Source organism: Wyeomyia smithii, chromosome 1 (genome assembly GCF_029784165.1).
Source record: "Wyeomyia smithii strain HCP4-BCI-WySm-NY-G18 chromosome 1, ASM2978416v1, whole genome shotgun sequence".
Lineage (NCBI taxonomy): Eukaryota > Metazoa > Arthropoda > Insecta > Diptera > Culicidae > Wyeomyia > Wyeomyia smithii.
The window spans coordinates 69,144,097-69,161,069 of NC_073694.1; the positions used below are offsets into that span (position 1 = coordinate 69,144,097).

General features: G+C 40.1%; 1 protein-coding gene across 1 annotated transcript in view; it reads left to right on the forward strand.

Moving 5' to 3' along the window:
* LOC129718443 (RING finger protein 17) overlaps positions 1 to 16,973 on the forward strand; it is a 580,234-nt gene that overhangs the window by 373,294 nt on the left and 189,967 nt on the right. The gene's annotated exons all lie outside the window — the stretch shown is intronic.

Here is a 16,973-nt window from a genome sequence, read left to right on the forward strand (position 1 = left end):
CGTGACGCCAGGTCAAAATAATAGTTTCCCTTCAGGCCGAGGGTAGACAGCCGGCTGTTCCTGTTCGTGATGTCTTGGCGAGCCGTGACCTATCCTACATGTCCCTTATATACGTTTTCCTGAAATCCATCCACGCCCCAGTTTAGTCCTATCCCCTTCCGCCTACATCCAACCAAACGACAAGAACACGTTAAGACCCCGGATCCGAAAACAGCAATCAGACCCGCACGATACTCTCAAGGTCCGAGGGAGACAACCCAATATGCCAGTCCGTAATATCTTGGCCCAGCAGCGGAACATATTCAATATGCTGCTTACCTGTAGCAATGGAAAACCATCAAACAACAAACCAGTGCTTTAATGCAGAACATTCTAGCTTTAAGTTAGATTTAGTTTCAGCTCGTAGTCGGCAGCGAGGATAAAAAATTTGCTTTTAGTTATTAAGATACTTTAGAAAGTAAGCTAGCAGATATAATTGGCGTCGTTAAACAATGAATTGTATTTTTGCCGTGTCAAAAAAATTATAGATGAAGAAAAAAAAACTACCTACTTGTTTACTAATAATAACTGTTTGTAAAGTACGCAACCAATAACTACTGGGTTACCTATAATATCTGTTTTCGTATATAAATACGATTGCACTACTCCAGATGTGTTAGTAACAGTTTGTATTTTGTGAAGATGAAGGAAGTGAAAATGGAATACACCAAGCCCAAATGCTGTAAACCCTTTCCTGATCATCGGTGCTCATCAAGTTTACGTAAATTAAACGAAAACGTTATTGCAAAATTAAAAATATTGAACAGTCAAGCTCATTTTAATACGTCTTTATCAATTTGTGATTCGTGTGGTTATTGGAATGATAGTCAAGCCACCATGTTTACTATTCAGAATCTGGAACACTTAAGAATATCAGCTTCATCATAATATCGGAAGTACTCCATCATGATACTGTTGCGGTTCAGGTGTTCATTGCCAAATTAATGAGTTTTTTGAAAACAACAATAGAGTTGAAAAAAGCGATATTAATGTCTGATGGAGCTGCCTCGCAATATAAAAATAGAGAAAACTTTGCAAGTCTTTGCAAGTTCAAAACAAAATATAACGTCGATGCAGAGTGGCATTTTTTGCGACTTCTCATGGTGAAGGCCCGCGATGCAATTGGTGGCATATTAAAACGAATGGCAAGAAATGCAAGTTTAACTAAAGAACATGAACATCCCATTACAAGTGCAAAAGAATTGTATGATTGTAACAAAAATTCATCAAAAATGTCTTTTAGTTGGCTATAATATGAAGAATATGAACAAGGAGTAACAGAATGGAGCAATATTTTCAAAAAATCTATAATAATAGCTGCCACACAAAAGAATTACTTTTTTGTTCCGATTTCAGAAAATAAGATACAAACGAAGCTGTTTTCAAAAGATGGCGAAACATTTACTTATGATGTATATAAAATATAAGGTGAAACTAGTTCTGTGAAGTATCTATGTCATAAAAAATATGTTCCTAAGATAATAAAACTCGAAAATAAATATTTGATTCTTATGTATATTTATATCACTTAGAACATTTAACTCTTTTCTTGAGAACCATTCGCCCAATCGTTTTGTTGTCAAAGAATGAATTGTATATTTTTGATCAAGCATTCCAATGAACGTATGGTTTTTGCTGGAGAACCATGGACAAATTAAGAAAAACGTGTATTTTCCTAAATAATTATAATTTTTCGAGCTCAAATTAGAAATAACTCGAAAACCAATGCCTTTAGAATGTTTACTACCAAGAGCTTTTTGATTCAAAATGACTCTCTGCATCTTTTAAAATCATCAGAATACAAATATTTTGAAAAATGTTTGAATTAGAATTTTCATAAAAAAAATTAATCTACCATAAAAAAATTATTTTTCATTTCTCCATTTTTTTTGGTCAAACAAAAATTTTTTTGTACAGTGTGTATTTTTTTATGGTGCGTTTTAAATTCCCTACAACTCATTCTCAGACAGTTTTACTATACAACCAACGGTTTCTGGGCTACAATGCTTAGAATAAAACCTATGCCAAAAGGCATACGCCCTTTTAGAATGTAACTCATGGGTGTAAAAAATCTCTCCACCTGTGAAAAATGCTCAGTTTGCTAAGCCAAATACGTGTGTAAAGTTTCATTCAAATCAAAAATGGTCGATTAAATTTTCGCGTATTTCCAGGCGATTTGAAATGATTTTGCTCTCCTAGCGGTCATTTTATTATAAAAATGGCGACTTCCGGTTTCTGGAAGAGATTTGAAAATGGTAGAAAACCACGCAATATGGGTATTTCGGAAATTTTGTCTTTTGAAACCTAATAACTACCCGGGTCCCCGTCGAGCACATAACAGTTAACCATTTCTGTGAAATTTGGTGCCTCTAGCCAGTGTAGAAATGCGTCAACTTACGTGAGAGTGTCTCATAATAATTGCTCACCTGGTTCGTCGCTTCAACGTTATGTTTATAAGAAAACACATTTAAGTCTCTGAAAAAATGTTGGTGACGGGCACACCATAATTTACATGGCTAAAAATCTATAATCTTTAATTTTGTTCCTAGTTTTAGCTTTAAGGTCACACCTGTATTGATCAGTGTTATCTGAAACAGATTCAGCTACGTCAAAATGGTTAATCTTCAATTACTTGTTTATTTTCCTTGAAAAGACCAGTGTTCTATTCAAAATCAGATATGCTGATCACAACCTTTGTGCTACCCTGACAATTGGGGAATAAGACACTTTGACAACACACTGCCAAAGCCGTTTTCACACTTAGTAAATTAGACGGCCGCGGCAGATTTTGATTGCTAGGATCCAGCACAGAACGCTTGATCCAGAAAAAAGGCCACGGCTTCATCGCGGGGAAGAAGGCCGAAGCCCTTAACCGGCGAATTGAAATGTTTGCTGTTATCACGTGACTAACCGGGAAGTGATTTTTTCAAGCCGAAAGCAAATTAGGAATATAAAACCGTACGTCCATCTCACCATCTACCAACAGAATATATTTATTAGTTTGATCAGAAGCAGGGTCTTTCATAGCCAAATATTGCATTCCCAGCTATCAAGATATGCTATTCTGTCGACCTTTTTAGGGAAAGCCAGCAGAGGACGTATTTTTGTTTCAACAAGGCTTTAAATTTTACAATAGTACAAAATCTCGCATAATCAAACAACATTTTTCTGCATTTGGGCGGGTACGTGTAAAATTTTCCAATCGATTGCTGCAAGAATAAAAAAAGTCGGTTGAAAACTAACCGATTTATGAGCATTTGAAGAAAGACGTATTTCGTACCCTTTCTGTTAAAAGATTTTCAATTTATACCTTTCATGGCAGGCTAAAGAAAAACGTAGTTCTACGTCAAAAAACTTATGATTGTCGAAACTTCGTAAATGCATCTGTTTCAAGTTATTTTGAAAAAAACTTAAAATTATCCCAAAAATTTTGACTTTTAGTCCAAGCCTTTTTTCCAGTTTAACATTTTTGAGAATAAAACTCCAACGATGCCATATATATTCTAATAGCAATTTGAAATTATAAATCTCTCAGCAAGTAACTTTCTAAATGCATCGTTTTTTTTTGAGCTATGTTATATTAAGTCTGAAATATCTCAAAATTTTTAATGAAAATACGCTTTTTTGTGAGTTATTTGTAGTTCTCCAGATTTGAAAATAGATTTATTAAAATGTATGATTGATGGGACGACGTTTGATATTCAAAACTTAACTTAAATTTTGCATGTGGTTGAAACGACCATTATTATAGACTGTTCCGAAAATTATAAATACATCTTCTTTCTTGAATAAAACAAAAAATACAGGATTTTTCGGGTCATTTTATTCTGAAATATAGATAATTTTTTTTTTATTCTCGCTTATTCTCCTTCGGTCTAGTTCCGCCACTGTTGTGGCCAATCACCGACGCCCAAGGAGGCGACTCCACACCCAGGACCCTAACTCACGACCCGTTTATTAACGGACCGGCGCCAACGGCTTTACTTCCTCATGCGATGGAAGGCGTGATCCCAGAGATTTTTCGCCTCAGAAAATCTCCCGGTGTCGGCTAGGATTGAATCTAGACCAGTTGGGTTGGTTGTGAGTGGATCACGCCACCTCACAACCATCGACACCTATGTCGGCGGTGGGAATCGAACCCAGGCGTCGAGCGTGGTTGGCGGAAATATAGATAATAAGTGTTTTCTTTCCAGTTTCAATTCAAGTTGGGATTATTTTTCGTAGGATACGCGAGTTCTCTAACTTTTCTCTTAACACTACTCATAAGCTTTTGCACAGTGTGTTCTCCGACCATTTTTACCACTTTAAGCCAATCTTTTTAAATTTTTCAACATTGTCCGCTGGTTTGACATATTTCCTCAGCTTTGCCTTGGTCAAAGCCCAAAAAGTTTCAATAGGGCGAATTTCAGGGCAGTTTGGAGGATTCATCTCCTTTGGGACACATGTGACATTATTTGTTTTATACCACCCTAGTGCATCCTTAGAGTAATGGCAGGAAGCAAGATCGGGTCAAAAGATTGTTATGGATTGTTATGCTGCTTAACCATGGGTAACAACCTTTTCTGCAAACACTCTTTCACGTAAATTTTACCATTCATTGTGTCATTCGTAATGAATGGACGAGATATTTTCCCACATTCACAAATGGCCTGCCAAACCATTACCTTCTTGCCGAATTTTTCGGTGTAAATGGCTTTCACTGGTCCAGGGACATCCTTTCCCTTCGGTGATGTATAAAATTGCGGTCCTGGCAGAGTCTTATAGTCCAGTTTTATGTAGGTTTCGTCATCCATGATAACACACCCCATTTTTTTGGTCAGAAGTTTGTCATAAAGCTTCCGAGCTCTCGGTTTCACAGATTGATGTTTTGAATTTCGTTTTGGCTGCTTCTGCTTCCGACGGGTCTGCAGACTTATTCTTCCCTTGGCACGCATAACGTTACTCGCCGAGGTTCAAAGCTTTCTCGCCACATCTCGTACTGATACTGAAGGATGCCGCTTGTAGTATTCCTTAACCTTTTTGTACATTGTGGGATCAACAGGCCCAAGTTTTCTACCACGTCTTGGGGCATCAGTAAATGTGCACTCTTCACAATACTTCCGCAATCCGGTTTGAACTGCTCCGACACTTATACCTTCTTCTCTGGCTAATTTTCTTATAGAAAGACCACTCACGGTGCCCCATTTGTGCACAATTCGCTTTTTTTGCTCGGGAGAAAGGCCACGCATTTTCAAAATTTCGCACTAAATGTTAGAAAAAATGACAGCATCTATTTCTTTTGGATGTAAACAACAGGACGCAGCCAACGTTTGGTTGTATACTGCACGTTATTTGAAATGACGGTTGATCGTAAGTGTATTTATTATTATCGGAACGGTCTATAGATAATCGTATTCCCGTAAAACGTGCAAAATATATGACAGTACCGTTAGCCGGGGGAGATTGTGCCAGTGGGGGTGAGATTATGTCATACAAATCCATCGTTTGTCAGCCATCTCATGACGATCACAAGACCAATCTTTCTTGAACTAGTTTCCTCGAATACTTAACCAAGAAAGACTAGTCTTCTGACCCGGAAGAGTAGGCTGTCGGTATATGTTGTTACGTGACTGGGGAAGAACTTTATTGCCTTTTAAATAACGGATTTGTTACCTGGAGGGCAATTTTGCGCTATTGCTGTTAAAGTAATAAGGAAAAGTTTTGCGGGGATATTTCTTGAACAGAGATGATTTCCCGAAGCCAGGAATCAATTCCAGATGTTATTTTGAAATATAAAATAACGACTTCATGTTCCTGGAAAACGATCTGAAATGGCCAAATATTATTCAATATGGATATTTTTTGACCCACGATGATACCCAAAGGCCTGAAACAACCCTTGGATGCCATTTTGACTTGCAAGATGGCATCATCTGCTTTCTGGAAAACAGCCTGAAATGGCCATTGTTTCTGGAATTTTGCAAAAAATATGCAAAACGTTACGTTTTGACGGTTTCAAACTTATTTTTTTGTGAAAAAAAAAACAAAATAAGAATATTGTTGACCTTACCCCCTTTTACTGAACTTCAATTTTGCCAGCAGTTCCAATGGACAGGTTAAACAAGAAAATTCAACAATCTCATAGTATTATCCTTTGCACAAATGGCAAACTATCCAAAATGACGTTGTGTCTATTAAGTGCAGTCATTTTTATTTTAATTTTATTTCTGTCAAGCGACTGACATAGCACGAGTATCCCAAAGCGGTTCGTAATCCGGCAATACCAACCAGACCAAGTATCAACTTTGTCCGGAATCGCTGTCACCACACCCGGTGCGACGAAACAGGTTGAAAATTAATCTATTTCAATAAATGTACATACAATCAAATGCAGAGGTTTTCCGCTTCCCCATTCGTATGTGCACGTGTGAGTTGTGCGAAAAGTTTTATTTTTTACTGACTGCTTCCTTTGTGTGGCGTGAGTTATGAAAATGCGCCTCTTCGGCTTGTACTCCGACGGAGCCGAAACCAACTGAGAGAAAAAAGTGCGATTAACAGTTTGTATGACGAGTAATAATTTTGTCCGCGGTAGTGTTCTAACGTAGTGCAGCAGAAAAAAAAATCAAAGGAAAAACTGTTGCTGACCATAAAAATAAATCGTTGTCAGAGTGAAAAAGTCGCGGTCTTTGTGCGGGAATAAAACATAAATCGTTTCTGGCTGTGACTTATAATGAGAACACGGTCTCCGTTGCTGACGGAGTTGAGTAAGCCTTTTGATATTCGTTTCCAATCGAACGCAGCTGGAGACGCAAATTGTGCCGCGAGGAAAAACGTTTATAGTTGGAAAGTTTAATTACTGAAAATGTATGGCATCCGAGAAACATCACAGTTTGACATCGTCCAGCAAGAGGAACCTCACCAGCCTGTGCGAACCCAGAACGCACACCCGCACAGTTCAATCAAACCCGGTACGAACAACAAAAAACTTTCCCCCGGAAAGCCTCAAGCCAGCAAACATTCGTCTTTTATTCTGCTCTCGTCGGTCGTATCTGCCAAAGTGCCACCACCAATTAGAAATCAATGATTTGAAAATAATACCAACTTCTTCCGGAATGCGAAAGCTTTTCACCACTCTCGGTGGAATCGAAGTCAGCATCCTTTGCCAGTTTTGGGTTGCTGCAGTTTACCGCACAAGAAGACCTCTCCTACGCTGAAACAGTAGAAACGGATGCTGAAGTTTTACCTTTTGCACATGGCTAGGCTTGAATAGTTTTAAGTTGTAGGCGAAATTACAGTTAAGTTGAGATCAACACAAGCGCGTAAGTTTCGCGACACTCCATAGGTCATTTGAGCTATTCTCGTGTCATTAACGAAATTTTTTGCCAGAAGTAATCGTTTCTAATAGGGTCGGACAATTGGTTGATTAGTTTTTGCCCACTGTGCAGCTTCGTATGAACCGAACGGGGTTACCCAGTCGGCATAGCGATAGATTGCAGCGCCAAAAGCAAACGTTAAACTTTCACCTCTGAACCAAATCCAAGCCGGACGTTCCACTGCCAACCTGCCATCAGTCAGAACCTCAACCTCTTGGACGACCTGAGTGAGTTTCGACCCCAGTCAGATGCACTACCACGTCAGGAGCTGTGTGAAAATAACATACACAAAAGGATCTACCCTGTCGCAGCCCCGAGCAGCGATTCCCCATACTGTCTCAAACCTCTAGGAAGGATGGATTCCGGAATTCTATGGCTTCGAAATCCGCAGCACATAATAAACAATCACAATCACTTCGGGTAGCACCCGAAGCACTGATGCTAGAGTTTGATGCAGAAAAGGATACTTCCCGAAAGTTTACAGTCCATGGCCAGACCAGCCGGCAAGGATTGGCGGGAGGGGTGGGGACTTTGGACAACTTCTAAACCACAAATATGCGAGAGCTGGCTGGTTGGCAAGTCAAAACAGTGCGCTGTGTGGCCTATACTAGGATGGAAAAGTTACCACTGCTGCACTCGATTTGGCCGAAGCAGATTGGGAAAGTTTACAGGATTTTCTGCGGCCGTTGTCACACTGGGTAATGCTGTAAGCTGCCGTGTAATTCCCCAATTTTCAATGTAAATTAATTGTCTTACCAAAAACAGCCGTATAATAATAAGACATAATTTTTGGTTGTTACTTAATTTGTTGACAGATTTATGACCACCGCTCTTAGGAAACCGTCCCACCGTATTGCGATGACCAATGGATAACCGAATCGTCAAGGTTGGATCTGTTGGCGGGTGGCCTTGGTACTTAAAAACGTTTCAATAAGCATCATCATAACGCTTCTGCTCACTGCTGACGTTGATGCTGCTACTTTTCCGTACTGGATTTGTGTTTTCGTTTCATCGCTTTTCTCCGGTGAAGGTAAAATTGGGAAAAGCAGGAACACTGCTCACATGCGAAAGCCGGGAGTGTGAGATGTTATCGTCTTTGTGTTATCCGTGATTCCAGATCTGTGGCATACCCCGGCTCCAATCAGGCAGCGAAACGATGCTGACTGACTGACAGGTTCTTGTCAGTACAGCTCTTCGCATGCCAGAACACGCGGCTGCAAAAGGGGATGATGGCGTTTGGATGATGGATCGAGGGCACTTGTTGGTTGGTTGGAGGGCGGCTCGACTGGCTGATCCAGTGAAGAGGGTAAGAAAAACCAACTTCCATACCACAGCACCACAGAAGCCGCGCCAGTAGCAGCAACCAACACCGGACGGAGGCAACTGAGTGGGAAAATCTCTTTTGCAAGCTGTTAAAAACAACGCCCTCTGGCGCTTGATGAAAGATCACATGGACGGAACGTTGCAACCAGGATAGACACGGTGAGCGAGAATGGGTTGCCCGTGACAGCACAAGTGAATATCCTTCTAATGGCCGTATTCATCATTCGGCTTCTCAGTACATAAAAGGATCAGTCAGTGAAATTAGGGGGGCAAACTTTAAAATTTAGTCTAATGGTTACAGAAAATTTGAATAAGCTCTTTGATTGTCCCCTGGAAGCGATTGCTCTGTGATAATCGTTTCGTAAAAGTTGCCCCTTTGCGTCAGCTGTGTTTTAGTATGATTTGAAGCTTACCACTCATTGATATTTATAACTACATTCTAATCATTTGTTTGTTAATAGAGCCGACTTGACTGATTGCATGATACTAAAACTATTTGAGCTCTTCTTACTTTAGATACTAATGTGCCCCCTAAGTTTTCTAGCTATCTATTAGGGTGGGGAATCGTTATATGGAAAAAACTAAATTTGATAGCAGTAAGCCAGAATCAAGTTTTTTTTTGTTCTATTTGGGGCCCCAAATAATCCTGAATTGATTGGAAGTCGATTGGTTTTGTCTCCGCTTGGCGCATTGCATTTTAAATTCATATGGAGATTTGTATAAAAAAAAACAACTTTTTTGCTTTTCCATTCTAAAGATCTCAAAATGGCTCAAACCATAGGTTTCATGATTTCATATGGTAGGTTTTTTGATGCCTAACAACTTGGCCGAAGACACTAAAAAGCTAAGGTGTGCCAAAAAAATACTAGAGCTGTTCAAAGTTGAGTATGTCGAAATTTATGTCGCAAACTATTGTTTCTGCCAACACTGCCAGTGTACCGGCGTCAGTCCGATTTCCATCAGAAGTTACCTCTGAAACACGTTGCAGATTCTATTTACGCCTAGAATATTGACCTAAATTTATTTGCTTGGTCCAGCTTAGTGTATAAACTCGTTACGACAGGTTACTTCTGATGGGAATCCAACTGACGCCGGTACATTGGTAATGTTGGCAGAAAACAAGATTTTTTGCATTTGAATCGACATACTCAACTTTGAACAGCTATGGCTCTTCTTAGGGACATTCTAGCTCTTCAGTGTCTTTTGCAAAGTTGTTAGGAATCTAAAATACTATATTTTAACATAATGTAGTGCATTATTAGAGAATTATTGAGCTCTCTAGAAAGGTAAATTCAAAAAAGTAGGTTTTCCCATACGAATTTTCATACAAATTTGAAATGCAATGCGCCAAGCGGAGACAAAACCAATCGACTTCAAGTAAGTTTGGGGTTGTATGGGACCCCAAAAGGAACCAGAAAAACTTGGTTCTGGAAAATCGATCATTTTTCCCCACCCTACGATCTATGTTCTGTTTTCTTTTTTACTCTGATATGTTTTGAATCTACTAGTCGACCTACAGTTTATATGGCTCAATCATAGGCCGTACTAATCACCTTTCTATTTTTTTATTTTTGCTATTTTTTCTAAATAAAATTTGATTGGCCGAATGTTATAGAATCTGGATGCAATCAAACCGGACTAAGCGCTATTAGTTTTTAATTGAGTCTGCTTTTCATGTAAAAATGAAATCATTGGTTGCAGAGAACACACGGACAATTTGTGGATGTTGAAACTTCAAATGCTAATTACTCGGATACAGAAATCTTTTTTACGCTTCAAACTTACCTTTAATATATTTGAGCATATACTTAATTAAAGCATTGTAGTTTGAAAACTTTTGATGGTATAGAAAAACTGTCTTTGAACTTAATCTCTCTACAACATAATCAACAAGTTCATATTGAACAGAAAGAAAAAGTACAAAAAAAAATCTCAGTTTTGTTAAACGGGAAATACACGATTTTTTTTTGTAATAAGGTTCTCCCAAATGTCTGTCAAAAGCTTAAAAAAGTTGATAACTAATAAGCAACCGACAAAAATTCATGTTAAGTTTATACAGCAGAAGAAGTAGTTTGTATAATAGATAAAGTAGACAAAGTGTCAGTGTCTGTGTGTATCAGTGAGTTTTCCACGAGCACCCGGCGCTCTGCAGATCGTCCCCCATTTGGTCTACTCATCTCGCGAACACCAATTTTGCATGGTAGCTATCCGTCATTCTAGCTACATGCCCTACTTAGCGTAACCTCCCAGCTTTAGCCACTTTTTGAATACTGGGTTCGCTGGAGAGGCGCGCAAGCTCATGATTCTTTGTACGCCTCCAGACTCCGTTCTCCTGCACACCGACATCGATGGCTCTTTGCACCCGACGTTCAAAAACTCCGAGCGCCCATAATGAACGACTGGTCTTATTAACGTTTTGTACAGAATACACTTGGTGTGGAGACTCAGGCATCGCGACCGTAGTTTTTTATGGAGCCCATAGTTGGCACGACTTCCTCCGATAATACGCCTTCTTATCTCCCAGCTGGTATCGTTGTTCTTAAGCAGGTATTACACGAAGCAAATATTTGCTATTTTTGGTACGGATTTTATTTTGTGCAAATAAAATTCGTACTAAAAATAGCAAATTTTCGCTACGTCTAATACCTGCTTTAGTTACCAGAGAGCCGAGGTACACAAATTCTGCCACCGTCTTAAAATTCCTGCCGTCATCCGCAAAGCAAATAAATTGGCCTGATCTGTTAATAATTGTGTCCGCATGTTAAACACCTTGTCGAAGCTCCCTGTGGGATTCGAAGAAGTTCGACGTTTCACCCGAAATCCTCGCACAACACTCCACATTCTCCATCGTAGCCTTATTTTGTCTTGTCAGCTTCCCCGGAAAGCCGTTACCGTCAAGAATTTTGCATAGCATTCGCCGGTTTATTGTGTCGCATGCGGCTGTGAAATCGACGAAAAGATTCTAAGCTCGCGGAGCTTTTGGAGGTTCTGCCGCAGTGTGAAGATTTGGTCAGTCGTAGACCGTTCTTCCATGAAGCCGGCCTTGTAATTTCCTACAAATTTGCTGGCTAATGGTGACAGGCGTTGGAAGATGATCTGGGAAAACACTTTGTAAGCGGCATTCAGGACTGTGATTGTGCGAGTAACTATTCTGTTTCCCAGATTTCGACGACCAGCGGATGTAGCGAGCTGGGCAACTTGTCGGGGCCCATTTTAACTTCGCTTATTGTTGGGAGTGACACATCTTCGTCGTTCGTTGCACCAACCACGTCTCCTCCAGTCCTGTTGTGGTCTTCTGCTTGCATGCCATTCAGCATTCAGGTGTTCATCGCAATGCTGCTTCGAGCTTTTGATCACCGCAAGATCATCCGTCGCCTCCATCCTTATCCCTACACATTTCGGCTCGTGGGCAAGACTGCCACATATACAGATTTTTCTGTATTTTACAGATTTTTGAACTGAAAAAGCAATACAGAATCTGTATTACAGAATTACAGAATATTGCCAAAAATACAGATTTTACAGATTTTTTTGTTATGAGCATGAGTATGGTTGACCGCCCGCGGTTGCTACTCCGTTATTGCCAGATCAGCTGTAATTACACAGAGAACCAACAGATGATGCTTGGGACCAACATGCATCCTCAATGTGTAAAATCTGGTGACCTTAATCTTTATATTAGGCAATACTAGCGCCGGCCGCATCCTATATAATGCAGGTCAAAGAAGGAATTTGTATAGGAAAATGTTGACGTGATACCCGCTTATTGGAAGCCGAGAACACCTCTGCACTTCCACGAGAAATCACTGGGATGTTGGAGAAAGGGCAAGGTACACAGCAGGGTTCGTTTTGGTAAACGATGCGCTGGTTTCGAGTGTCGGGTTCTTTAGAACAAGTATCGCGCGAACAAGTTCATTATATCCGCCACGATATTCATAATGCGATTCGAACTTATTCAGTTTTACAATGTAACACCGCAACAATAAACCGTACGCAAGGATACTGGACCTTTGATCAAATTGGGACAACTTGAAATGATATGATATCTCCTCGTAAGGTGATCCTCTTTACACCGAAATCTATTGCGCGTTGTTGATCTATCTGCAGATAATTCGACCTCATGAAGGTATCGACGCGGAGTCACTAGGGGTTCGGTCAACCGGACATTTTCTACCTAACAGATCGACCAACGACGTTTCTCGTACACACTTTGTCTGCTCTAAAAAAAAAAACGATACGATCCCGCGGAAAACACACCTGAAAAACAGAATATAACAATGTTGCGCGCTTATTACGAAAACTAACCATGAGTATATTTCTTGCCAAACATCGCGATCCTCTGCGTACGGCGCACGCGATAGATTTTACAGATTTTTTTTGTTATACCAACGAACTGAAATTAATTTTGAAGGTAGAATTCGATTCGATTTTCAAAGTTTTGTAAAAAAAACAACATCAGGATTATGTAGGTATCGATAGAGAAGAAATGGAATGTGACTTGAACGAAGCCCGGAAAAGAACGTTTCGAAATATTTGTCAGGATTTCTATTCAAAATTCGTAAAACAAATTGCAAAGAGGTGCGATTTCACCGATCCTGTTATAAAAATGGCAGCTTTAAGTAATCTTAAATCGTTCGTGAAATTGGAAAATTTAAATGATGCGATAATTCCCCAAATTCGTAACAATAACTGACTGACAAGGGCTGTCTAACGAATTTCGCACGCTTGAAAAAAAACTTTTTGACCGGAATCATTGAAACAAATGACTTAACTTGGTCTGAGCTGTTGAACACCATTAGGCGGGATGGTAATTTCAAGTTTCTTTTACAGATCATTTGTGAGAATTTTTTATATAAATCTACACTCTACGGTTTGTTTAGAACGCATACTTTTAATGTAGAATTGAAACCAGAAATTGCATGGCCCCTAAGCTAATGATCTCAATTTTAAAAGCTGAAAGCTACGTTGCAGAACAAGAAGGAGATTCTAATATTAAATTAACGAAAACTTTAAAAAATAAATTTAACAAAAACCTGTATGAACATCATGTAGAGAAGAATGAATTTGTTTAAATATGGTCTGCAAGTAAATTTTTTCCATCCAAGATTCTGAGTTTGCTCAATACAGATTTTTAATACAGATTTTTTGGCCCGAGATACAGATATACAGATATTTTCAAAGAAAAATACAGATATAAATGTGGCAACCCTGCTCGTGGGACGAAACCTGTGTGGAATGCGTTGAGTTTTTGCAGAATTCCCGCGTGTCGTGTGTGCAGTGCAGCTGCTCGAGTTCTTTGCATGAGGAGGCTCTTTCTGGCGGCGCTTATGATAGCTGTTTTAACGGCGTTCCAGCGATGCTCTATAGGGGCTTTTTCAGGTTCAATCTCTTCTGGCAGCGCAGCTATCGAGCGAAGACGCCTACTGCGCTGTGACGTCGTGCAATATTTATTTAAAAAAATCCCTGAGATTAGAGCTCAGTTCACACACTCTCTAAGACCAAACAGTTGTGTGAAATCTACAAAAACTAGTAATTGTAGATATTTTTAAGACTTGTACTCCAGAAACATCCCTCCGGATTTCACCTGTCTCACAACGTTACCCACTCGTTTCATGGCAGCTTGTCTCCAATTTCTTGAGCATCCCACACTTGCAAGATCTTGTCTCGTACCGGCCGGATTCAAGACGAACACCATTGTGCGGGGTAGTTGTCAGACATTCTTACAACATGTCCCACCCTTTGTACCCTTCCAGCTTTAGCGACTTTTAGGGTTCGCCGTAGAATTGCGCCATCCTCGCCTAAATACGCCATTCTCACATACTCCACCGAAGAGGGTTCTGAGCACACGTCGTTCATAAACGGCCAAAGCTTGCTAGACCTCATCGAGCATTATCCATGCCTCATGCCCGTAGAAGACTTCCGGTCTTATAAGCGTCTTGTACAAGGTACACTTGGTCCGGGGGCAAAGAGACCTGAAGAACTTGTGGAGTCCATAGTAAGGGCACGACTTTCATCTAAGTACAATACATCTAAGGATTTTTCTGCTGCAGTTGTTGTCTGACGCTACCAATGACCCGAGGCACATGAGTTTGTCAACCATCTCGAACTCATACCGTCGATAATTTCGGGGAATTTAAGTCGTTTCAAATCATACCGGATGTTGTTGACCACCGATGGTCTTTGGCGAATTTTGTCCATAGTCAGAATCAACGTTTACGCAACGATAGGGGTTCGATGCGAGCAGTCGACCTGTGCGGTCCGCTTTGCAAATGCTCCGGGCCGATTTAGTAAGCGCTATTGTTCTCGATTGCTGTGCGGCGTAACGCCAACAAAGTCGTGTACGTTTGAGAAAAGTGCCATAATGTCGATCGCATTTTATTCATTTAGTCTTTCTGTCGCGAAATCATAATTTTATTAAGTGTAAAAAGTGAAGAAGAAGGTGATACGAAATTAGGGGGTTTCGTACTTCCGGTGAAAGTGACACTACTGTTAACATCCGTGGATCTACGAGCAATTTTAGTTGCCGCTAATAATCATATCCGGAAACGGAGTTGTGGCCAATAAAGTGATCATTCATGAGAGCAGCCATTTTTTTTCGGTGGTGGAGCGCGTTTTTTGCGAGCGTAAATCTGTGTGACTGAGCGCGAGTGCAGGAAGATCGCTGCTCTCTCGTGCGATGCTCCTCGCACTAACACAATGGTTCAGATAAGAGACCGAAAGCAAAGTTGATGATATTTTGCTTGCGAGTTTTTCGTTTAACGTTTGTTTTAAAAGGCCGAAGACAAGCTGAAGCAGTTTCATTCCCTCTGCTCTTAACGATTCCTATTCTGCCGGTACCCGGATAACTGTCCCATAATGAAAAACAACATGTTGAGAAAACGGCGATTAATTATTATCCGTGAATTTTCGGATTTCCAGCAATTACATCCAGAACCAATGACCATAACAGTTTCATGGCACCACAAGTTTATCGTTGAGAACAAAAAAACATGGATGAAATTGGTTTTACGTTATATAACTTGAAAAAAGACAAAATGGGACAAAATATGCGGGTACATTTCAAAAGTACTCGCATATTTTGTCCCATCACATATAAATTCAACCAGCAACCGGCGGTATTATTGGCAACGTAGATTGTACTACAGAAAAACAACATTAGTCTAGATATTGTAACTTAAGTTTTCGACTGGAATTGATTTATTATTTAAGGGATTTATATTTCGGCTTGCAGTCTAATGAATTGCGTTGATTTCTATCTGCTCATCACCAACGTTTCGGTCCTTCTATGGAACCATCATCAGGGCCTAAAATATATTTCACATTTTACGTACAAATTGATTTACATTAGGACAATATTACACTATATGACATTGAAAAACTACTCACTCGAAAACTGTAACCAACAAGTTAAAATGTTTGTGCAAAACATAATAAAGGTCGGGTCGTAAGGGGGTTTAATGCCGTACATCCGAAGCGCAGATTCAAATTTGGTTCATTTTGGTGAAAAAACCTATCGAGCGATACACTTCGCCTCCATCACACAAAAATTTTCCCACTCGAACTGTCGGACTCTAGCCCAAACACCAATACTACAGAAGAGGAAGAAATATTCTGTGCAGACGAGTCTATGAGCTTTGGTTAGTGTTGAAGTCAAATGCTTCATTGGTGTCGCTCTGGTGCTGACGGGCTGCTGTTGGTCGCTCCGCTCTCAGATTCGCTACACTTGTAAGCAGATAGCTATGTGTAGCGCTGATGCCATCAGTGTCCGTACGTCGCTTGACCGTATCAGGAGCAGCGAAGGAAAAAAATCACCTCTAGCGATTAATGAATACATATAAAACAAGCCTAGGATGCGTTGAGATCGTCGTCAGTATGCGAAAAACAAAGTATCGATGCTGGTGCACTCCTTTTGCTTTCCTCTTTACGATATATTTCTATTCATTAGTGTACACCACAATACGTGGTTCTCAATGTGCACAACTCGGTATATGAAGTTATTCGTCTCTGTTACAGAGAGCGATCAGAACTTGTTATATCCTTATTCTTTTGACTCATGAATATGATTTTTTGTCAGAAAAAGAAAGAAAATGACAGTGTATGCTCTCCTACTCTCGCTTAAACTCAACCGCTGCCGAAGTAGTTCCTTCCCCCACACATTCCCTCTCACCGCACCACACCTTTGCTGCTGTTCAGGCGACATGATTTTCTCCTGTTGCTATCCTTTCTTCCCGTAACTACCGGCCTATGGAGAGACAAACG